This window comes from Solea solea, chromosome 14 (assembly GCF_958295425.1).
Source record: "Solea solea chromosome 14, fSolSol10.1, whole genome shotgun sequence".
NCBI lineage: Eukaryota > Metazoa > Chordata > Actinopteri > Pleuronectiformes > Soleidae > Solea > Solea solea.
The window spans coordinates 25,779,885-25,805,105 of NC_081147.1; the positions used below are offsets into that span (position 1 = coordinate 25,779,885).

General features: G+C 42.2%; 1 long non-coding RNA gene across 1 annotated transcript; it reads right to left on the minus strand.

The window, feature by feature from the left end:
* Positions 1-23,414: 23,414 nt before the first annotated feature.
* Positions 23,415-24,597, minus strand: LOC131472856 (uncharacterized). The gene is made up of 2 exons (XR_009242139.1): positions 24,364-24,597; positions 23,415-23,677 (listed from the first exon to the last, which is right to left on the minus strand). It is a non-coding gene; the product is annotated as an uncharacterized LOC131472856 (long non-coding RNA).
* Positions 24,598-25,221: the final 624 nt, after the last annotated feature.

The window sequence follows — 25,221 nt, forward strand, 5'->3', positions numbered from 1 at the left end:
ATGTGTGAAATACGTTAGGCAAAGGAAGCAGGGGAGTGATGTAGCCAAGGGCCACCGTTTGGCACAAAGTCCAGAGAGAGTCAGCAGTAAAGGGGAGAAAAGAGGACTAAAGTAAACGAGCTGCTGACATTTACTTTTGGCTGATGCACAGCAAGCAAGAAACTTTTTTAAAAATTTGGCCGAGGGCACGGAGCTCGGTCGCATTTCGGTCTCCGAGCAAGTGGAGAAGACTGTGATCGCTGTTTAGAGCCGTGTCCAAATAACAGATTTAACAGATTATTAAAGTAAGTTACAACAAAGAAATCAGCTGACACATGAAATGAATAAACTCTTATACACTTGATTCATTTTCACAAATGACAGATATGAACACAATGTTTACTAACAGTTATTTAGACTCTGAAATTATGTGGAATATCCATCATTTTTTCATGTTTTTCACTTGACTGGCCCCCTACTGGCCGCACTAGATTCTCGGTGGCTCCAAGGTCAGCGGAGTGTGAGTCCGCAGCTTTAGCGGTCGCCCCAGCGGAGCAACTGCCTCCATCTTCTGTCCTTTGTGACAAAAAAGTGAAATACGCACCTTTATTTATGTGTTCATTTTGTATCACCACTGTGTTCACGGTCTTTAATCAATTAGATTTAAGATTCAGTTGTCATTGTGCAATCACAATGTTATTGGAAAAACTTAAAGCAATGAATGAATGAACGACTAAGTCATAACGTGTCATTTGTGAAAAATACTCATAACACGTGTCAGACAGAAGTGGTTTGGGTTTGTAAAAATGTGTTCAGTTGAAGGTTGTGAAGGTTTGTGAGTAAAGCTGAACGGAGCAGATACAAGAGAGTGACAAGGTGCAAAAATCTACCATTGCTATTGTTGCACTATTCACTGACAGAAAGAAAAGAAAGTTGTGTAATGTTGAGTTCTGGGAGCTTTTTATGTGAATTATTATTCCGTTCAAGAGCCCGTTCAATTGCCTCAGACAAATGTCAAAAGAAGTCATTGCCTGTGACAGCAGAGATATTAACGGCGAGTGGTGTGGAAGTCGCAAACTATGAATAAAACATCACGCGTCGTGTTTGACAATTCCATCACTGCTAATAAAACCACAACCGCGCCTGGGCTTTTGCCAATCATCACACTGACAGCATTAATTGAAATGGCAACATAATTAAAAATCCAATCATTCATGCCGCCTTAATGGACAGAAAAATGTAAAAAAGTGAGGGCTGACCTTCAGAGTGGAATCTGCCCTCTGCCCACACGTGTGAGGAAAAACAACATCTATACATAAACTTTCAAATTAATTAGAGATGTGCACCGGCGCTGCCCTGAGACAAATATGCAAACATTCATTTTGGGCTTGATTAGTTTTTTGACCGCCCAGCCAATTAAATTATGAATTATTATTATGCCATTAAGAGATTTTTATCAGTCTGTGCAGTTTGATGCAGGTGGAGCTGGAGGATAAACACTGAGAGGAATTTGAGGACATCCTAAGAAAATGCTCACAAACAACATAAATTGTCATGAATTTCCGTCTTCCAGACTCAAACCACGCGTATCTGCATGATTTCCATCAGAGCACGTCTCGTGTCGAACTATCTGATGGATAACTGGAGGTGTGGGAATGAGTCTAATCCCATCTGTCATCCCGACATGGACCTCTGGACTCTGTCATGATCCGGTTTCTCCCTCCATGATGAGCCTGATTCTTGTGCCACTGGAAACCAGTGAAACCGTTTGTGCTCAGCAAACATCGCAGGCTGGAAAAACTCATCCGGACACATGACAATACTGTCACAGTTGAATTGGCTCTGTGAGCACTGTCATGGCCCGTTGAGCACAGAAAGTGGGTTTTTGGGTGGCAAGGCCTGTGGTGGGGGGGGGGGGGGGGTCCTTGAGTTTATAAAACTCAAGGACTAAAAACTATAAAATGTCTATTATCTAAAAGATCAAGCACTAAGTGAATAAAGTGAATGGATCCAAAAGACCAAAAGAAAAACCCAAAAAGCACAATTATTGGTAACTATTTGCTATTAATTTGCATTGATTGATTTTTCAAATTATACTGAACCTATAAAAACTAATAATGCTGAGTGTAGGCACAGCACCAATAAATGAGAAATTCATACACTATCAACATGTCCAAACAAACAGAAGACAACGAGACATGTTCTGTTTCACGAATGACAAATCAAAAGCATACGGGACAGGGAGGATATTTGTCATCATTTGTTGACTACGACACTCATTTCTGTGTCATGTTGCACAGCCGTCGTCTGCTGCGTGTGCACAGCAGACGACGGCTGCGGTTGAACGCGGACGGCGATTTAGCGTCTGTCCAACTCGAGAATCCTGCCTTTTATGTCAGAAAAGCTGACCGCCTCTCAATCCGGCAGACACTTCAGAAAAGCAAACAATCGGGTCTCGGAATAGCAGGGGCATTGTTGTGTCCCCACGTTTCTCATAAAGACCACTCCCCCTCCCACTCCCCCTCCTCATCCCCCTCCTCCCCCTCCTCTGTCCTGAGTTTCAATGCAAACCTGAATGAGGCCCAAACAAAGGGGAGCTGTCAGTGGTCTGCGAGACGTGCTGGATTAAGCGGAGAAATGAAGACCTGTCGTAGACTTTAGCCAAATAGACTCCCTGTATCTAAGAGGCAGTGGCAAGGAGCCACGTTTCTTTCATGACGGGGTTTTTAATGAGCTCTAATTAAATATCCATGGGCTCCACAATTGTACAGGGGTAAGAGGTGGATCACTGCCCACCTAAGACCAGAATAACAAAAAAAACAGGAGCCGTGAACCCTCAAAGAAAACCTGCTGCAGCCACCCTGTCTGTCATTTGTGTGTTATATCAAGAGAAGGAGGAAATCTCCACCATCCTTCAATGATTCATTTAAACCAAACAAGGATGGCTTGAGTCTATTACTATTCTAGTAGTTTTGTGAAGCTGTAATAGCCATTAAAGTACAGGAAATTAAAATATTATATCTCTTCCTCTTTTATATCCTGCGTAAAAACACCTTTAAATTGTGTTTTTGTTAGAAAATGTCCGATACAAGTCGACTTTCTTTGCCTTTTTGGCATTTTCATTTTTTTCCAATAGCTGTTCAGACATTTTACTCTGAAAGTCAAATGTCATCGTGTCTCTCTGGAGGACTGACGTCATTACAATCAATCCTGCGGGCATCATGCATGCTCATGTGCCTAAGTTTCTGCTAATACATCAGTTGTTACAAAATTGTTTTTTTTACACATTAGTGATTATTAAAGGGCCAAAACTGCATCCACTGGCATTTAAAACAGGCGCTGAAATCTGACGTAACACAGAAGCAAGAAGCTACACTGTGTTTAAGCACAGAGCCATAAACACGCATCACTGACCCAGCATATGCTTTAGTTTTTTGTAAACATTGAGTCTATATGGTTCATTTTTGCACATCAGTGGAGACGTATCACACAGTCGTGGCTCATGGAACTCCAGAGTTATTGGGATTCATCCTGAGATCGTGGCAAAGGGCAGATGAATTCATTATTCTGATGGAAACATGAAGACAAAGACTGGACTGCACACAGACACGCTGCACCTTTCCTTCTCATACATGTGCATACGTGGAAGAATAGAGGGGGACGTTTTATACGATGTATATTATTGTGTATTCTCTTAAATGTATGGAAGAGTGTGGGTACATGATGTGCCTCTACAGAGCAGGTGTTATCCAGGTATGAAGGGTTTGTTTGCCTGTGGTGACAGCAGCAGCCACAGGTCAAGAAGACAAGCTGAGAGGACTTTCACCTTAAGGATTTCCCCATCACTGGATTCTGCTGCCGTCTTTTTCTCTGAGGTTGTTAGAGAGGGTGTCGATGTGCACCGATGACACAATTACCTCGCACAGCATGTGGGATCTGTGAAATAGCAAAGTCACGGTTTACTCTGGGTTTATGTGCAGTCTAATAATTATAATTATAGATATGTCACTAAAAGTCAGTGGGATTCTCTGTCAGGAAGCCATAACTACCTGCATTAAGTTAAAGGCAGTCAGCATAGTTGTGCTGGACCCTAAAATAGCAAATAATCAATAACATAAAACAAGACATAACTGAATTTGACCCACGGAGATGAGCGTTTAAAGAGTTATGAATTCATGATGCACAAAAACATAAATGCATCGCAAACATTACGTTATGTAGCCGAAACATTTTTATTAAAATTGCTCAACACACAGCTACAGGCATTCTCAGCACGTCTATTGTTCTAGTTACAAATGAGATGCACACGACTGCGTGTTAAATTGTCTATAATGTGGATTTTTGCTGCCTGAAGCATCAACGGTGTGAAACATATTTGTTTTATACTCCTGATGTTCACGATTCTGGTTGCCTGCTTATTTCCCCTGAACATGCTGTTGCTAGTGGCAACCACTAAACCTGACAGGGTTACCGTCACTGTTTAGTCAGATGTGTGATATTAAGAGACATCTTTCATCTGACTCCAGCAGGAGCTTTTCTATCAAGACTGTTTTGACAATATGGATTTCATGCTTTTCTTTAAGCAGTTTACTCCTGCTGAAGAACAGAGACCACTCTATATGTCTGGGTTAATGTTGGAATAATGTGACATTGTGAGTAAATTCTCAGTTAATTCACTGTGTGACTGACTGACAGTCACCGTACCAGAGTTTTTGGGGGTTTGTCACATGAGATTTTTGAAATCCGGTTGCATCATGCACTCTCTGTTTCTCTCTGTTCTCAAACATCCACACCATATGTGGACACAAAAGATAAATGTGACCATAATTGTAATATATACACACACACACACACACACACACACACAAACGACAGGATATGTCAGGATCATAGAGCTCTGGTAGCTGACACCACGCAATCCCATGCAATAGTCGGAAATAAAACCGTGCCATTTTGGCAGGAAGCCGAGCTGTTTCCAACCCATATGTGCACATGCACGGCAAATATACCAGGCAGTTATGTCAGGCACCTCTTCTCATACAAACTGTATGAAAACGGAAACTGTGCATAGCTGTTGTTGTGTCCCAGGAAGCTAAAACCGATCCCCAATGATCCCGACAACGGCCATAAAACGCGCTTGGAGCGAGAAAACAAGAGCAACGGGGGAAACACGGGCAACAGATTCCACTTATGATTCCACTTTATATCAGGTGCAGAATCCAAAGCTAACACTATAAACTTTAATATGTTGTTTATTTTACGAGCTTTTATTGCAATATCTAAGTGTTCTCTGGTGTAGGATGAGAGGAAGTTCATCAGAAGGTTGGAATAATGTCGTTCTGACTTCTGTGACACGTTGCTCGATCTTTGCAGATTTAAAGTGCAATGTGAACTCTTGAAAACCAGCATTGGCAGCATTCTTGCAGACGCTTTTCTCGCCACCATGGTGGCGTAACCAAGCGGAGTTCTTCTGAGAGAGCATGATGTACTTATGTTGTTATCTCATCACTCTTTTGGAGAGAAGGTCTAAACACAGCAGAGGATGTGTTGGTTCATCTAAAGCAGGAGTCTGAAAAACTAAATGATTTGTCAATTCTTCAGCGAGACCTGAAGGTGAGATTTTAATCGACATGTCGTCAAGCCTTTCCTCCAACTCTGCCTTTATTTGTTTCACAAGGGCTTTTTCTAAACCTCCGCTCAGTGCCGACACACTGAAATATGGACCGACTGGTATATCTTATGATAAATTCCTGCAGTCTGAACCCAGCTAAAGTCATATCAGTAGAATAATATGACAGTGTTGCATTTCCTATTGCATTTTCAGGTTTTTCATGCATCTTTAAAAAGGAATGGACGAGATGGAAATACACATCCTTTTGGATGACAGGTCTCTGTCGGGTTCCTTGATTGATGGGATTACTGTGCCTTACACTGGCGCACACTCTCAATCAGTGTCGTGAAAAACAACTTCACAGATCTTTTAGAGGCTGAAGATAAATCACAAGGATCCTCCCATGCCGAGCGAAGGAAAACAAGACGTGATATGAGCAGATTTGACATAGTTTGTCGCTGTGGCCAAATAAACCATTTCCAATCTTTCTTGTTGTTAGAAACTGTAAATGATGCTGGGTTTCCATCATGGTACAGTTTGGAATGGTACAGCCCTGGGACTGAGAACAGCACCTGTTTTTTCCTGCGTGTTTGTTGCTGTGTACGTTTTTCTGTCACTCAGTCAGCTGACCTTACCGTACCATTTTTGCTCCGGTAACCCAGAGAAAAATGTGCCAAATAATGGAACGGTTGGAGCTGGTTATTTTGGTACAATTCCTAAAGGAAACGCAGAAAATACGTACCATAATGTACCAAACTGAACTGTCCACTCAGGACAAACATGGCTAAATGTAGGATTATACAGGACCAGAAAGGTAACGTAAATATTCTGTTAAACCACAAGAGAAAAAGGCTGATATCCTAAACTGGCCATGTGCCGTAACGCTATTAGGTGAGAAACTGGAAACTAGTGTGTGTAGTCATGCAAGTCGATTCTCCCAAACTAACTTTTGACACTGAATCCCAGGAAGGATCAAAATGTCCATCAAGCAGATTACCTGCAGAATCAACGGGGGAACAAAGTTACCTTCGGTATCTTCGTCTTTCTCTGTGTCTTACTGCTGAATATAGTGGGAGAAAGAGTTAATGCAGAAGAGCCAACACTTGATCCGGAGCTCCCAATTCATCATTTGTGTCACATTCCTGTGCACGATGCATGTGAACACCTTCCAGCAATCCCAAATTCCTTCCGCCTGGCTGGGTTTTATTCAGTGGTGCCTCCCTCGCTGCCCCGTTAGGCAGCAGAGGTATACCTCCACTCCGGGAGGATGCATAGCATGTGGCACAATCAGAACTGAGGTGATCAGATACTGCACATTGTAAACTTCATAAAGTTTGCCCTCTTAAAGGAGTGCGTTTACAGGATGTGTAGTTGTGTAGTTCTTGTGTTACAGATTAATGCTCATGCCATCAAAGCATGAGTCTTCATAACAAGCGGAAGAAGCATACAAAGGCAAGAACGTCAGAAACAAAGCATGTCAGGGAACTACGGTGGCCAGCAAGGACCATGTTCTTCTCCATTTGCATGGTAATGGATTTGTTCTGTTTAGGCTGCTGTTGTAGAAACAGGGCGGCGTGAGATGGCTTCTGTAAAGCAATGTCGTTGCCTTAAGTACATAAAAAAGGTTTATTCTAATAAACTGGACTAATTACAAGTTTATGAGAACAATCATCAACAACATAAGCATAAAACAGCTTTTATGGTGAACTCCCGTGTTCAGCACTTGTTACTCCTCCTGACGTCTCGTCATGTTTTAAAAAGTGGCCACTTGAACATAAATATTTCAATGTGTGCTCTTGCTGCATTGTTGTTGTTACTCTTCCATCGTTGCTGAATCATTCACTGCCAAAAGTTGCTGGTTTATGTAAAATCATAACTCTTCTATACGTGCTACATGTTATATAATATTTCCATTTGCACTTATTACTTCTTGCTTTTTGTTCCCACAGAGCTGCAATTTAAAAGTACTTATCTATACAAAAGGTTCTCTCTGTCCAGCCGCTGAGGTAAATCACCCAATGAGATTATTTCTGCTTGAGCTGCTGAGAAATGTTCCTGCTTCTGAATCTCACAAAATATGTGTTTGGCTGCGACGCGGCGGCGGCTAACTGCTGCTAACTGCTGCTAACTGCTGCTAACTGCTGCCTCTGCCCATCAATCTCCCTTTTAGTGCTTTTAGAACTACAGAAACATTTCTGCTGCTGCTGCTTTGTCATGCTTTAAAATCAAATATAGCTTCTGTGGATTGTTTTGACGCCTCGTGTTGAAACATGGAGGAGAAGGAATGTGTCAGGATGGCAGAGACGAGGAAGCGGCCCACACTTTTAGCCTGAACTGAAGATCTGTCTCATGACTTAAACATTGTGGGGGATAAAATGTGCCCCCCCCCACCCCACTGCCAGGATTCTTCTCTGTGTTGAACTTGCAGCTTCAGCAGCGTGAGAGGCATGCATCAATGGAGTACTTGTATCAGTGTGTTGTGATCACATTGTGCTGTCTCATGGCTGGTGGAGCTGCACTGTGGTAAAACAATACCCTCCCGCCCCCCCATCCCAGAAACAGCACTGTAATGCAATATAATGAACCACAAAACCAATGACATGTGATGACAGAAACCTACAAAGACTCAGAAGACGTTTGCAACGTGAATCCTGTGACCCAAACAGGTGAGGACGTTATAACAGGTCGGATACTTCCTGTCATTCGCTATATACTGCACACAGTCGACCATTGTATGCGCCTCAGGGACGAGTATGCCACGACTTCAGTGTCCTTCAGAACACTCACAGAAGCATATGATGGTACTTTACAATAACATGAGAAAATGTGAAGAGCCTGCTCAAAACTCAAGGTTGTGCACCAAGAACTATGAACATGACATGCATAGATGGGTGACACGTTAATAAAATACATACAGTAAAGGGATAAATCAGATCATTTAAGATTGCCCTCGATTCATATCTTTTACGCTCATATTTCATACTGTGTGTGAATATTTGGTTGTTTGTCTGCAAACAAAAGGCTGCTTGATGGAGCCACGTCAGGCGCAGCTGAGCTGCTCTGTGGTTCCCCTCCTAACACGTGCACGAACACTGAAGAAAAGCTAAAGGTTTCAAGTGGCAGCACAGTCATATCACATCACTGCAATATAGATTAACATTAAATGTCAAATCAAAGGGGAGAGCATCTACTGTGTGTTGGACAAAAGAGACACATGGCTCAGATATGGGAAACCAGGTCCAGAAAAAGGGTGGTTACACATGCAGTCAATCAAAATGGCAAAGGTATCAAAATCACTAAGACTACAGACAAGGTCCAGGAAACAGAGAAGGTCATGCATGAGGAAAACACACGCTAACTTTCTGCTGGAGTCAGATGAGAAGACCCAGCTGAAGCTGGACGGTGAACAGTGTTTAAATACTGAGGAGAGTTAACTGCACACAGCTGGGAAGAATTAGGGGAGGAGCAAGTAATCAAGTGGCAGGGGAAGCACAGGAAGTGAAGTTTTCTGAAATCAGACAAAATGCAAGAAAGCAATGATGCAAAATGCAAACAAATATGACCTGACTACACCCAGTATGTGATTTCCTGATCTACATTATGCAGTCCATGTGGTGTGTGTCATTGCTGTCATGAATGTGTCAAACACATGTTGTCCATATTGTGCCTATACCATTCATCTTTTTTTTTATTTAAAATGTGATATCACTTTGTTTCTCTGGGCTGATTATGAGGCCGTTTTTGTGAAAATGAGTAAGTGACTGCTTTACTACGTGAATATGAAAGTGTGTCTGACACATCGCTCTTCAAAGGTCCAGTTTGTAAGAATTAGTGACATCTAAAGGTGAGTCTGTGTACTGTAAAAAAACAGAAGGCGCCGTTCTTCCTCGTACGTACGGTTCTCTTGTGTTTTGAAAGACAATATTGTGTTTTTGGCTGATTTGTCCGTTGGGGTTACTGTAGAAACACGGTGCTGCCAGGAAAGCAGCTTCTGTACAGCGAGGCTCAGGCCTAAAGGTCATATAAAAGGCTTATTTTACCAAAGCTAAACCATATATGTATGAGTAAGATTGATTTTCTGCCAATGAACTCTCTTTAATGTTAAATGTTGCATAATAGCACTTTTAACATCGCCTTAAAAACTTAACAGTACAACCAGGAATCTCGACAGTGATACAAAATCATGTGCGATGGTAAAGCTGAGTATTTGCAGTCATGCAGTACCAGATACTTTTTACTTTTACTTTTTTGACCTCACCCTTCATCAAACGGCAATTTACATGAAGGATCTGAAGCTACATGATCAGCAGTACTAACAGTTTGAGCACCAACCGTATGAAGTCATGTTTCAAACAGCATTGATGATCTTTAGAAAGGTTAACTCTGTGTTTATACATTCAAACAACACGAGTGACTTCATGTTCATTCATATTCAGCAGACATAATTACAGACTGTATTTAAAAAACAAACTTCCATAGTGGAGCCTCAGAATTTGCATTTTGACTGGTGTCATCAAGTTAATCGATGTCACCTGCAGCAGCAGCCAGGCAGGTGACGACAGCAGCTCTCAATCACACTGGTGTCCACTCATTATGCCGCGCTTTACTCTCCATTTTCCTCAAAATGTGAAAAAACATCATTTACAAAATCAACATCATGTTCAGTTGGATTAGCGATTGAGATTAAATCTGCAGAAAACAAGGTTTGCATTATAAATCAAGAGAAAAGTAACCTAATTTTCTTCCATTCAGACAGAGTTCTATTTTACTTTCTAGGCTTCACTTGTTGTCTATGGTCACAAGGTTTGCGAGTACTTTAGAAAATACTAATGGTTTTTCAGGGATTCTTAATATTTATCTCTATTTCTGGCCATGACTTGTCATGTTTACAAAAAAGAGGTAGTGTAACTAGTAATTCAGGGAAAGAAAGTCAGAGGGTCCACTGCTGCTGTTGCCAACACTCAACAAAATCTGGAATGCAGTGAAGGTCAGATTCCATGAGAGAAGTGTTATACAAACCCGGGTGGATGGGAGGGCACAGAGGAGGGCTTTCACTCGCTCGCCTTGCTGACTTCAGAAGTAACACAAATTCCTCAGGGGTATTTATCTGTAGCCAGGTGATTTCCAGGCCTCAGATACTCACAAAGCCACGAGGGGAGGCAAAGAAGGATGTAAGAAAGAGAGTTTATCTTCTCTCTGCTGATACTCAGTTTAAATAATGACTTTAGGGAAAGGAAATGAGGGACAAGGTTTATGTTTTGGTATCTCTATCCCACTGATTTGTCGGTGCAGCCGTCCCCACGATGTGCCAAAAGGGAAAGAAAGGGAAAAGAAAGAAAAGAAATCTAAAAAGAAGAAAGACAATATCCTTGTGCTGCATGAACAATATAGAAAATGGGAAAAACAGGAGAAGAAGGAAAGGGAGAAAGAGGGGAATGAAAGTAGGTAGTTTATCTGTATTAGGGTGGTTCACTGTTATTGTTGAAGTCAAAGGTAAAAAGGTCAAATAAAAGGTAACAAACCGAGTGGTTAGATGAGGAAAGGAAAGGAAATCCATTACAAGTGAGACCTTTGTGTTCAGGCTTTCTGACTAAAAACTCACTAACTGCCTTTTTGTCTAATTCCCAGGTGAGATGACTCTGCAGAAAGAAATTGGGGATTCATCAGCTCCAATAAAGTGTGCAGTAACGGGTAGATGTGCTAATTCTGCCTCTCATTTGCTCCACGAGCATCCATTTCACCAGTCTGCACAGCAGCTGGCAGCTCACCCTCAGCCCGGCACAGAAATGAAAACGTGTTCAGCGTTAATGTGGATTGAGTTCAATTGTGTTTTAAAAATCACACGTGTAAAAAACCTCCAGTGAACGCAGAGCGACCACCGATCCCTGATGCCGAGCAGGAGCCTCATGACACAAACTGAACACGTCGACATTGCTTGCAGGAGTGAAAGGAGCACACTTACACTATCAGAAATCTCGATGATGTGGCCTTTGTGCCACTTCCCTTGTTATGTTCAGTAAATTGAACACGGGATTGTGTGGACATCTGTTTCATGTTCTAAACCCTTGGATATAAGACTCAGTTCTCTTACACTGCCGCCCTCTCAATGCCCTCAGCGTGATAACAAAGCAGCTTCTCTGTCTGTGTGTCTTCAGTTCGATATACTGAGACATTAGCATTTAGATAACCCCCCCGATGAATGTGGGACGCGAGGGAACTGAAAACAGGAATCGCATAACTGCTTTGAATAAGCAGAAGTTGCATTATGAATTAGCATAAGTTTGTCTTTTAGATGTTAAAATGGGAAGAGACTGGGAACAAGCGACATGTGTGGTTTGTTCGACTCACTCTGCACACGACACAAAATAAACAAATCCAGCAGAGCACTCGACCACTGTGGGGATTTCACTTTCATTCCATTTTTCTCCTTTTAAATCTGACACTCAGACGTAAATTAAAACACTGTACAACTGTAAGTGTCAGATTTAGAAGAACAGCATCTGAAGGTGATCGTAGTTCCCTGACACACGTGGGAAGTTCACGTTGTTACACCTCCGATGTCAATGGATTCAAACCAAACTGTATCTGTAAGCTCATTTTATACCTGGCAGTTTCCACCAGTGTCTGTCAGCTTTGTCCATTTAAAGTAATCCACTGTGAGATGAGATGTTAATGCTCATGCAGGGATTCCCTGGGCTGATTCATCACTCATGCTTCACCCCCTCTGCTCATGTATTATTTTCACATTCTGCCCTTTTATCTGATTTCCAGTCACCCATCGGTCTGTGATGGAAATGGCTGGAGCCTCTGAGCTCACGCCGAGCGTTGTTCTGAGAAACACGAGGCCGACATATTCCCTTAAAAGCGCACGCCTGATCTGCAGGAGTCGATGTTTTCCAAGCACATTCCCGAAGGTTTTACGTTTTCATTTAGACAAGTCCCCTGATTTACTACTCAAATCATTTCCCTTTCATCCCATCCTTCAATTTCCTTTTTAAAATAAAACTCTCATTTAATCTGAGCTGCACGGAGACAAGTGTTAGTGCTGCACAGAGACCCAGAGGCAATCAGTATTCCAGTCACCTGCTGCACAACGTTAAGAGCATGCTAGCAGGCAGTAGACAAAGACAACCCGACAATAACACACACACACACACAATCAGCCACACATATGCTTTCAAAAAAGCTTCATTGGAATAAAGTGCAGCCTCTGTTGTGCAGGCTCTGGCCGGTGATGAGGCAGCAGCAGATGATTAAAGCCTGACAAAAGGTGAGGAGACATGACAGCGTGGCTGCGAGTCAGTCAGCAGGGTGCAATATGAGCACCCTGCCCAGATTCCAGGTAATGGAGAGTGAGAGAGGGGAGGACGGGGAGGACGGGGAGGACGGGGAGGGATAATGGAGCAATGCTGCACAACACGATCAACTTTCAAGACCCCTTTGAAGTCCAAAGTCACACATTTACTCCCACCACTCAAAGAAAGAGAAGAGAAAAGCTGGAGTGTTTGTTTGCTGGACAGAATCGGTGATTAAATCGTATTAGAGGGTTTTTCCCTCCGAGCACTTGAACAACAACAACAGGTCAGATCATGCATTAGTGAGGAATAAACCTGTCCGCATGGAAAAAAAAGCAATGGCAGGTGGTAGTTAACATTTCAAAGAGTAAGCCCTCTGAATTCCTGTGAGACAGAGAGGGCAAAATAAACAAAACAGAGAGAGAGAGAGAGAGAGAGACAAAGACTTCACCTGATTTGAAGGTGCACAGTGTTGTGCTGATGGAGAGAGGAGGAGCTTAGAAGATGGAAGAATTTCAGCGCTGCTACACGCTACGTTAGGCAGCGAAAACAGCTCGCTGTGTTATCACAAGGACATGCCGTCATTGACGCTTATATTTATGACGCTCCAGTCAAGAGTGAGCTATTATTATTGATAACTGACGGCCTGAGGACGGTGAATATGTGCTCATACATGTGTGGTAATGTGTCTCCCTGAAACACACACACACACACACACACACTGACAGTGGCATGGGCCTCTGATTGGGGGCCCTGGGCTCAGTCGCCACGGAAACTGCACCAAAGCAAACAAAGGGGTGGAATGGTGGCGAGGGAATACAGTGACACAAAGGGGGGGGGGGGGGGGGGGGGGGTCCCTCGCACAGTGGAAGATTTCGAGAGAGACTCTGACACACTGAGCTGAATCACGGCGGTGGAGACGCCGCAGCACAAATCTGCACACATGCCTCCAGATTTCACATTAATTCCCCCCGTGGGTTTTTTTTCTCCCCCTCCTGCCTCAGAATTGCTCCATTAACATATGCAAATTACAATGTTGGAGACGTGATTAGTCAAATTGCACAAATTTACCGTGTTTTCTTCCTTTTTCCCTTTTTCGTTTCCATGTGCTGCTTAAATGAAGTCACTTCAGTGCATCCTCTGCTTATCTCTCTGCCGTTTGTCAGTCAGGCTGCAGTGACGGACTCTGGACCGATAAAGCTTTGATAACCGCCGTAAATCCCTGTGAACCAAACACAGGCATCAACGCCAGAGGATGGATTCACAACAACGACAGCAAAACAATAAGGTTATTAAGATTAGCAATTGTTCATCAACAGTAACCCGATTACGGCAAATTAAACCTCAGGTTCAAATAAAAGGAATTCATAAAGCTGCGATAGAGGATTTAAATATGTTACATGTCAGTCAAATGATTGGATATTTCCTCAGAGTGTAATGAGAAATAAAAGCAGACATGGCGACGTACAGGAAGTCATTGTACTAAAGCAGGGGATTACATTTTGTTATGGGCCTGTGGTTGGTCCACTCCACTGAGACTCATTAAGAATGGCCTTGACATTAAGGGCCCGCTCTCTTTCAACCTGTTTGCAACCATGATGTTGAGATCAAAGGAAGTGCTATAGGTGAGGGCACTCTCAATGGCCTAAAGCTGCTCATTCATCCTTTTTAAAGACAGGAAATCAGGCTAAATGGAGAGCCGGCTCCTCCCTCTCCCTGCTAAAGAGGCTTCTGAAGCTGCAGAGTTTTTGCAGTAAAGAATTTCAAGTGGCCACAGTCCTTTGAGGGGGAGTGCAGAACCAATAAAACCCAGGATTACTTGTGTCAAAGAAACACACCTGCATTTCATACATTGTCAGGGCTTTTTTTCCTCATCAGTAACCCCAGGCAAGGTGAAATGAAATGCCCTCTTATTTTCCAGGGGAAATTCAAACCAAAACACCTTCTTTTTAGAATATTCTGCGTCTCCTTCTCCTTCATGTGTTTCTACTTGTTCTGTGTGAATTTTGTTCCAATGTTTACGCCTGTGTGGTTCAAACACCGCGAGGGGAATAAAGAGCTTTTGTCTCAATGAGCTGACACATTTTTTGACTTCTCAGCCCACAGGTCCTGCTGCTGTGGTGTTGGTGCTTTTCTTCTGTTCTTGCCGGCACATGAAGTAACTATATAATAGTCTTACCTGTGCATTGCAGCTATACACAGCACAGGAATAACATAACAACATTCCCCTGGATTTACCGCTGTTACATGAAAACCTCCAGTGTTTAGTTAGTTTAAGTAGATCTGACACTAATACAGACACTAACAGATTCTGCATACATTTAATTTAATTTACCTTCATTTAATCAAAGGAAAGTTAAGTGGCAATCAAGCGCAAAGATAATGCAAATAGGAAAAATGCATTTAAACATAAGACGGTCCACAGACAGACATAAACACATGGAGAGAAATGGGAAAAGGAGAAAACCAGAGGGAATAGACAGAACTTGAACAACTTGTATTTTTCAAAGTCAATTTGTGTAAATATAACAAATATGTGTGCTGATCACAGAGGAACACTGACTGGTCTCACAGCAAATAGGGTCAAGGTTCGATCCTGGTTCACATGTGTGGGTTTTCTGCAGACTGGAAGTGGGTTAGTTGTAGAATCTGAATTGTCTGTAGGTGTGAAGTGCACTTTGCGTCTGTGATAACATGGTGACCTTATCTTGGATTATTCTCCTCGTCCCCAGTATCACGAGCGAGGGCATCAGTTTATTGAATGAAGTGTCTCCACCTCCGCTATACGCTAAGTGGCTATATGTCCTGTTTACCTTTTAATAATCATTAGCAGGCGGCTCTTACTACTCCTGCCGCCCATGACGAGTAAAACAATCAATGCTGTGGAGCCGGCAGAGTGTACATGTGTCCTCTGCGTCAGTCCAGACGTGCAACAGTCTGAATTTCATCGTGTTTTACTCCTCACTGAGTACCTGCTTCCTTTATTTCTGGGTCAAATCTCCGGGGCAGGGACTGTGGCGTGTACGCACATTGCCTCGGCCGTGCAGTTTTGAACATTTTATAGTCATTTCACTCCCGACTGCATGTTTTAGTCTGACTCTGACAAATTCAATTTGGTTACATTTTAAACATGTTCAAGTGTAAAGTCCAGTTTTAGTCGAACTAACACAATCCTGTGTCAGATGGGATTAGCTCCAGCTGCCTCTCAAAGGATAAAATGTAGAGAAAATGCACGGATTTCAGTGAAATTCATGGGAATAAAAGAAAAATTACAAGAAGTAAAAATAAGTCAGCGTTTTCATTATAATTCAACCTTGTGAAAATCCTCTGGAGTGAAATAATTATACTTAATCAGTCCATGACAGTGGGCAATGTCAAACAGAATGCAATGATGTGCAACATCTTACACGAGCTCTTTAATGTTCCTGCAGCTTCAGAGCTGTTGCCCTCCACTGCAGTACATCAAACCACAGGGCTCAACATTAACAGGAGCTGCATTGCCTCACACCTCACTCTCCATCCTCTCTCCATCCTCTCTCTCTCTCTCTGTCCCTGTGTCTCTGACAGATGTGTGATTGATACCTGTGGTGCTCGGGTGATATGCTGTATCTAAATTTAGCCGCGTTGCGCTCACACGGGGACTCTCGTGGCAACAGGTAAATGAAACGCTGCAGCCAGAGTCCATTTGTGCTGTAAATAGGCACTGACAAATGATTTTCTATGACAGCTGTACAAGCCCAGATATGAATGATGTAGTGTGTCGTGCTCGATGAGCGGCACACACGATCAACAACAGCCTGGCAAAAAGTGCCTGCACTCGTTTGTTCAATATCCACGTAGAAAGCTGAGATGGAGATTGTTCCCCCTGTGGCATTTACATGTTTTTATGGAATGAAAGTATAAGCAGGTGACGTCGAGTAGAGAATTAAATATCACTATGAAGACTTTGTTGTAAAACTTACTTGTGTACTGTCTGTAGAGGAGCTACACATCTGGCTTACACAACTGGAAGCAATAACGAGCCCAAAGTGCTCCCATTATTAACGGTGTGAAAGGCAAAGCTGGCTGTAGCACATCTGATCTAATGAATCGAGGGCTAAATATGTACGGTGCCATGTTTGCAGCAGCCGCAGCCGGAGCTGGAGGAGATGAGATGATGAACCACGACGTGGTCATGGCATCGACAGCGTCACGTCAACATCAAGTGGTGGAGTGACTGTAATAGCCCATGTGTGGCCCCAGAGAGAGGACATGACGATGACAGTAGAGGCTACTCTCTTCCCGTACTTCCCGATGACAGTAGGTGTTGCAGATTAGACAATTGTTCCCTAAAAAGACGATGAAAAAGAGTAGAGATTGGGTAGGGAGGAAACCTGCTGCGCGTTATTTCTGCAAACACACTTTTGGCCACCACCGTGGTTGCCAAGGTAACCTGTACACAGATCAAAGGAAGGTGAGGGTGACGTCTGTTTGGTTAGTGGGAGTAAGAAATGTGAAAATGTGTTTTTAACTCAGTCAAATTGCACTTCTTGCAGTGTTTGTACATGGCGAGGCCTCCAACGTGTGAGGAAGTGAAAGAAACTGAAAAAAAAGGTCAGTGCTCGGGTTCTAATACGATGACCTGTTTAATGTACTACAGAATTGGTTGAATTGTAAAGAGTAGGAAACGTTTCTGTCATAATTAGTATAAGTTTAGTTCATACCAGTCATTAATTCATCAAGTGAAGAGTGGGAGATTATCAGCTTGAATGATTTAGTGCTGTATTAATGTATTCACTAGGTCTTTTCCAATCAAAACAGAAAAAATGATTTCACTGGCACTTAGATGACAGTATTTTGACATTATAACTGTATCTATATCTATACTTAATTAGGTGAAATAAAGATCAGTCCTTTATTTTCCATACATAAATTATTAATTCAACACCAGTCCAATCTGTGTCTTTCCAGTGTTCATATAAAATCAGGTCAAAAGATCAGTCAATAAAGACCAACTTCATTTCACTCAGATGCTTTTCCTTTAATTTCTGCATGAATTATTAAGATGTTTTGTGTCTTATGTAAAGTATCCGTAGAACATTTCCTGCAGAGAGCGATGACCTGAAATCACAGGGACAGATTTCATCTGAACATGTAATGTGCTTTTTTTTTGAGAGCAGACTTTCTTTTTTTTTTTTCTTTCACGTCACAGATTCAGGACGAAACTGGGTCATTTTAATCATTTGAATCCCATAAAGCAACCAGGCCAGCGATCTACCTGGTGCATGTAGGTCAGAGTCCATCTCGGCTCCCGCGTGGTTCCTGACCGCCGCCTTCCCTTGACTGTCACTCGTGATTAATCTGCTAATGACCACATGCAAATTTTTCCAAACAGTCCTCGTCAGGCTGACTGTAAAACTAATGGGTGCCAGTGGAGACAGTTTAGCCACGCCATGCTTATGTATGAGTGTGTATATTTAGCAGCTTTGATTACTGTGGAGAGAAGAAATGAACGGTGTTCCAACACTGAGGCACATCAGCAGCCGACCACCTGCCTTTTTTACTCCGAGCTAAAACAAGTGATGCACCAAACTAAAACTCAGACTTATATTGTTCAGCATATAGCAATTAGAGGATGTTAGGTCTCACATCTTCAAATTGTAGCATATGAATTAAGTAAAAAACTACATTGCACTGACAAATGAAGCAAATCTACTTCACTAAAAACCATGGGGGGTCCTGATAAACCAGAATCTTACTCTGATTAACAGCAACTTCTGCAAACTCTCCACACTAATAATAATCACGACTTTAGGTGACACAAGCCCTGATGGCTTATTTAATTAAAGTGATTTACAAAGATAATGAGCTTACTTTTTTACTTTTACATTTACAAGCATGTAATGCACTGAGAGGATTTTCTTCATTTGAACATTTGCCTTTTTCAAGAAATGGTCTAGGTGATGGATTTTGTTATGTGCATCATTCCTGGGACTCGAGCTACAGTGGTTCAGTTCTAAAGGGTGCAGATATATAACATTACTTTAACACCTAAGCCTCAAAAAATCTGTCTGGACTTTTGTTTTTTGCTCATTTTAACCATAAAAAGGGCCAGAAAATGTCCTGTGAGTAAATTCTTTTGGCAATTTTTCAGAATAACGTTCAATATCTGGCAGTCATTTACAATTTACTGCGTGTTGAAGTAGTGTATTAACAATTTAAAGTTTTATTGAGAAAAGACCAGATTTTGTGTGTTAAATTTGAAAGTTGAACAGTTTAAAACATATTTAAAACAACATTTGTTTGAGTTTTTGTCTTAATGTCCAAAAATGTTCCAACTCTCTCCACACTGGTGACAAAGACACTGATTCTCCGGCTTCCTGCAACAGCGCGAGTGACATTACTGTAATAATCACATGTTGGCTTTGACGTGCAACCTCGCAGTTAGAATTTTTCCAATAGCACAAACTGTCGCTAAATTACCGTAACTCAAATTGCACGACAGATGCCCAAACATGATATCTGTCGTTAAAGGGTTAAGCAAAGGTTTCTTCACTTTCCTATAAAAACGACAGAAATCCTAAGAGATATTTCAATTTCATTTTCATGGATTATTCAAACTATTGTACATGACATTTTTGAGTGACACAATGTCAACTAACCTAAGAAGCCTGATCGACTGCCCATAATTATACAGTGAATACTATGAATGAGCAATCTGAAAGTAAACTAATAAAGAACACTCAAAACAAAACAACCAATATTGCAATAATGCTACAACAGATCAGTATGAGCAATTTAAATGAATCCACATTTATTATGCCGAGTCGGACGCTGCATGAAGTTCAGTTCACTTATTGAAGTCACTCAGACTCTGTCGTCCAGGTATAAAGGAAGAGAGCGATGTCGGACATGATGCATATTGATGGACGGCACACAGAAATGTGAAATTAAAAGTAAATTTAGCGTATCTACGTACTTCTACGTACTTCTACGTACTTCTACGTACTTCTACGTACTTCTCGCTTCCCCCTCAAGTGTTCAAACACAAACACGCTTCAGTGTGTTTCCGGGAACACTGGGACACATCTGGTGCCGCTGTGAACCTGCATGGTCTGGTATTTAGTAGATATGAAGAAATCTTTCCATTAGAACTCGGAAATTGCTTCTGTCAAGGCCACTCAGCGGGGGAGATAGCTCCTGCTTGAAGTGGGTCTCAATTTGAAAAAGAGAAGTAATCTAATGTGGCATCATGATAACATTTACAGTGAGAAGAGGAAAGAAAGGAAGGTATTTTTGTTTCAGCATCTCCCTCTGTTGAATGTGTTTAAAGCTCTCAGATGACCTTGTGTAGTCTTTCACTGTCTTACATCCACGAGTGTATCGTCACCACGACTGTAACTAAGGACAAGTCAGACGAAATAAAGCCAGAGTTTGCTCAGCGGCACCATTTTCCCCCCAAAAAAACCTCATTATCACAGCACTGCGGATGTAGACTGCACATGCTCCAATTAGGCTTTCTAAATGTTAAAGTACAATCAATGTGCAGAATGCAATCTGCCACATGGGGCTTCAAGGAACTGTAACTCACTCTGTGGGTTACCTTTACCTCGTAGAGGGGAAAAAAGATCTGTTGTTAAGAACTCAGGCATTCCTTTTGTAACCATTTTAAGGGCCAGTGCCTCCTGGTCAAGAGGTGGTCGCTGAATGGACTCATTCTGCAGGATTAACCCTCTGTGGTGGTGATCTGGCCAGCCAAACAAATGTGACCTTATGGTGCAGAATCTGTGCGTGCACAACTATACACTGACTCCATAGGAGGGGGCTGTTCAGTCAAAGGATTAGTTGGAATTAAGCACTGAGGCATACCCTAGCGTTTTCAGATTGTCTGTCTTGACTTTGAAAGACTTGTTTAACAAAAATCACATCACAGGAAGACAGAGGGCGGTGGGAACTGGACGGATGAAACTCCTGTAGCCTGTAGACGGGAGGGCCAGGCAAACTCATAACATCCACACGGATGTGCTTTCACTTTGCAAGGGGCCAAAGAGAGAGTGCAGGGAGATAAAAGCACAGAGGTGGACATGGTAGAGCTGCACTACACAAAACACGGGTCTCATGTGTGTCAGGTGACCTTTTGTTCCTGACTGGGCTCAGTTCTGCAGGACTGCACAGCCAAATAAACACAGTCCATGTTCTAGCAGCTTAAGCACCATCTGGCAGATGATACTCACAGGGAGATAATGCAGAGCTGCAGGACACAATGAACTCCAGCTTCTTCTTCTTCACTCACAAATGCAATATAATAGTGATTCATACTGTGTCCATTAAAACATAAAAATAAAAATCTCAGGTTACATTTCTGTCTGTAAACAAAATGCTAGCTTTTGTTTAGATGATGCACTGGGAGGCGTGTGAATGGAGAGTCGATGAAAGCACATTGATGTGGACATCAGGAGTGTACATCGTATGTTTAGATCTCTCTGAGCCTTTTCTTTTTTGTTGGTGTGGAGAGGTGAACATAAACATTCCAATCAATAAACACAGCCAGTCCTGAGCTGCTGCTGCTGCTGCTGAGCAACTAATAAACAGAATAACAGCGAGCAAAAAAAGAAAAGAGCACCAGCGGACGGTTTCTCAAACATCATTAACGGGAAAACCACAGGAAGGTTTCTCAGCGCCGATCTGACTGTTTGATGGATAAGTTCTCCGAGTGTGAGTGCAGAGAAGAAACACCAGAGATGCAGCATGGACACTTGAGGATGTCAAGAGTTATGACTCCAACAGGAAATATAATTGCACCTGCACTTCCAGGTTGTCTTCATATGACGCAGGGCTACATTGCTTAAAGGCGCATTCACACCGGGGTAATCCGGGGGACTTGGTTCACTTTCCTCACACAGTTACAGCAGCTCCATGTCTTCGCTCGTTTTGGGGCAGAAAGAAAGAACAAAAGCACAAGGAAAGAAAACCCGGCTCATCGATCGTCCGGGACCGAAAACAGGAATCATCTCGTTCACCACAAAAACAAACAATGGAGCATCACCTGATTTATGCAGTCTTTGGGTTTCTGTTTTTACTTATTATTCAAACCTAATTAGTTTTTCCACAAGGAGTTGCCGAGTATGAGCAGCCAGCGAGGCAGCGAGCTTCATCACTTCCTCTCTTTGGTTCGCTGCATCGTCCCTTTGCTTTTCCCACTGACAGTGAACTGCACCAGGGTTCACATGCAAGAGTTCGGATGAGCTCTCACACCTGCCCAAACTAAGCAAACGGTCCGCAGACTAAACAGCTGCGGTGTGAAAGCACCCTGAAGGACTAGTCCAGACCTGGTACTGACATCTGTCCTCAGTGACCTGATCACAAGTGGACAGGATTAAATACTTTTATATTAAAACGCATCGTGGAAGCATTTCCTCTGAATACAACATTTAGTACTATCCTATTATATTTGACAAAAATAATGACAGTTGCAGTTGTTTTTAACTGCTGTGTAAGTGAAGCTATTCTTTTACGTTTGATGCAAACATTCAAATATAAAAAAGTCACATTTTATTGTTCATCTTGTATTATCATGTACATAATTCAGTATCAGCTCATCCTCATTTATCCGCGCTCACATCTCATGAACCACAGCGGCGTCAACATTATCGGCTTTATGACACGACCGGTAAAGATCAGCGGGGTTCCTCTGAGCCTCCACTCCTCCAGTTTAAGTTCCTCTGACCATATCCTGACGCTCTATTAAAAACCATTTATGACTAAAACGCACTTAACAAGTCTGTCATCGCCGCTGCTTTGTTATCACCTGTTGAGCCAATCAAATGTGAAACGCCGTGCTGAGCAACAAAACCCCCGACAGTGAACTTAGAGGCTGAGGGATTAGGTTGTGGCGGACAGGTGGTTCCACTGCCGAGGCAGGAGCTCGGTGCGGAGCCTTTGAAAACTCCTCAACTGGAAAATGTGACCGCTTTTGAGATGACAAGAGATTTGCACTACAAACGACAGGAAAAGTCAACTCTGTCTTTGTGAAACATTTGAGTTGCCATGGGCACCAATTATCCCAACGTTGACCTTATTCTGAAGACGACAACGTTCAGTTCTGAGTTGATAACAGGATGTTAATATTCATTCAAATGTTAAAGCCTATTTTAACTATGAGCACTCAGAGAGCACAAACCTCTGTTTCCCACAGTGTCGTCACTGGATTAAGCCAAATCACACCATAACAAATACCTGTATATGAGTTACTATTTTAGTATTTTATAAAGCAATAGCCACATTGTAAATACTTAAAAATATTGAAAACTCTCCCTCCAAAAAGAAAAAAATACCCTGAAACTACCACCAAAATAACTCACTTTTTGAGTTTTGCAGCACAAACAGACGTACATACACTTTGTCTCTTGTCTACATCATGTCTGCTTCTGTGTGTGGCGAGGGTACGAGATAAGGTAAGAAACTATTCAAAGCTTGACAACGCCACCCGGGAATTACTGTTTGAAACACAAGGCACACAGTTCAGGTTACTCAGGGGGCAGGAGACGTGGTTCCAAGTTAACATTTCATTTTTATTAAACATTCATTCTAAAACTCCAATAAAACTCATTCATACCAACAACAAAAAAGGAGGGGGAAAAAAACCTAATCAGGGCTGAGGCCAAAGTGAATGGACGAAGGCTAGGGCAGGGCAGGGCAGGGGAGGGATCCACCAAAGAAAAACACCACAAAAATCACCGGGCACACGTGGCAGACACTGACGGGACAAGACAAGACAGGAGGATGCCACCACTAGACCACCAGCCTACAGCAACTGAAAAAGGGGAGGATAACAACACATTAGTGGGGTTACATTCAAAACAGAAGAAAAAGAACTCCAATGCGTAACAAAACTATAAAAAAAAAAAAAACGTTCACAGGCCTAAATAAACCATATAACAGCTGAACATATCACAAAAAATAAATAAAATCAAACCCAATTACAAAAACTCTAAATTAACAAAATAAAATTACATAAACAAAATCTCCATTTAACCCAAACACAATACCCCCCAAATAATAATGTTTCTCACACACACACACACACACACACACACTCTGTATAAGGAACACAAACACAAAAACACAGTGACTACAAAGCAGCAGCGGCCTGTCAGGTGATTAATAATAACAACATCTCATCGAGAAGAACATTAGAAGCTGCTACGTACGTCACAAACAATGCACTTGTATTTGACTATATCCGCGCATACTTTCACACTCAGGAAAACAAACAGGGCTCCAGGCAGCACACTAGCATTAGCATTAGCATTAGCATTAGCCACCCAGTAGCACCAACCAACGACCAGACAGAGATGACACTGACCACAGCAGCGCGAGCACGGAGCACGGAGCAGCACAACCAGTCACCCTACAACACAACACCAACAAAAAACTAAACTAAACTAAACTAAACTAAACTAAACTAAGCGACCAGCGAAGGGAAACGTGCGAACATACCTGTCGGGGATGTGACCTCTACACCGGAAGTGACACGGGGCGACAACGGGAGCAGAAGAAGAGCGGACTAACGTTTTTGTACCGGCTCCCTCAACGATGACCGGAACTGCAACCATGGCAACCAATAAACAAAAATGAGCGAGGGGGAAAGTAGCTACATATGTAAAACACCATATACACGTGTGGGCAACATCATGTGGACTACACACAGGTCACATGACCAACGTGAACCAATTGCAGACCTGAACCGTCACATTCTCCAAACTCAAAATCTTTCCAAGTATATTTTTCTGATATTTTTTCTGATTAATGGCTGATTATTTTTCTATTTTAAAATATCTCATCACTACGAAGGAGTAATAGGGCCAGCCAAAAATAATCCTGCACAAAACAAAAAAACAAAAAGTCAGGCAACAAAAAAAAAACGCAGGTACAACCATGCGGCCACCTCCTCCAAGTTTGTATGGTTTATCCTCCTGAACATTTTTTTTTTCTTGTGCTGGCCCTAATACTCACACTTAACATGAGAACAAATCACCTAAAGAGTCAGATTTCAGTGAGATAAAGGAGATGTTTTTAGACGGAACAGTCTTGAAAACATCTCGTGTTGAGTCATATCTCAGATGAAACAAGTCATAAGGTTTTTAAGCTGCTGTGTTATTTGTAAAAGATGAATCGTCTCGTTTCAAGAAATAGTCTTAACTTGAGTTGAGACAACAAATCTGCACAGTCAACATGACAACTCACAATGCTCAGTACAGTGTGGCTATTTGTCTACACTGAGTCAGGAATGCTCAATTGCCTCAAAATGCCTGTTTTTAATCTAATTTCAAATAGGTGTTGGACTTCAATCAAAAA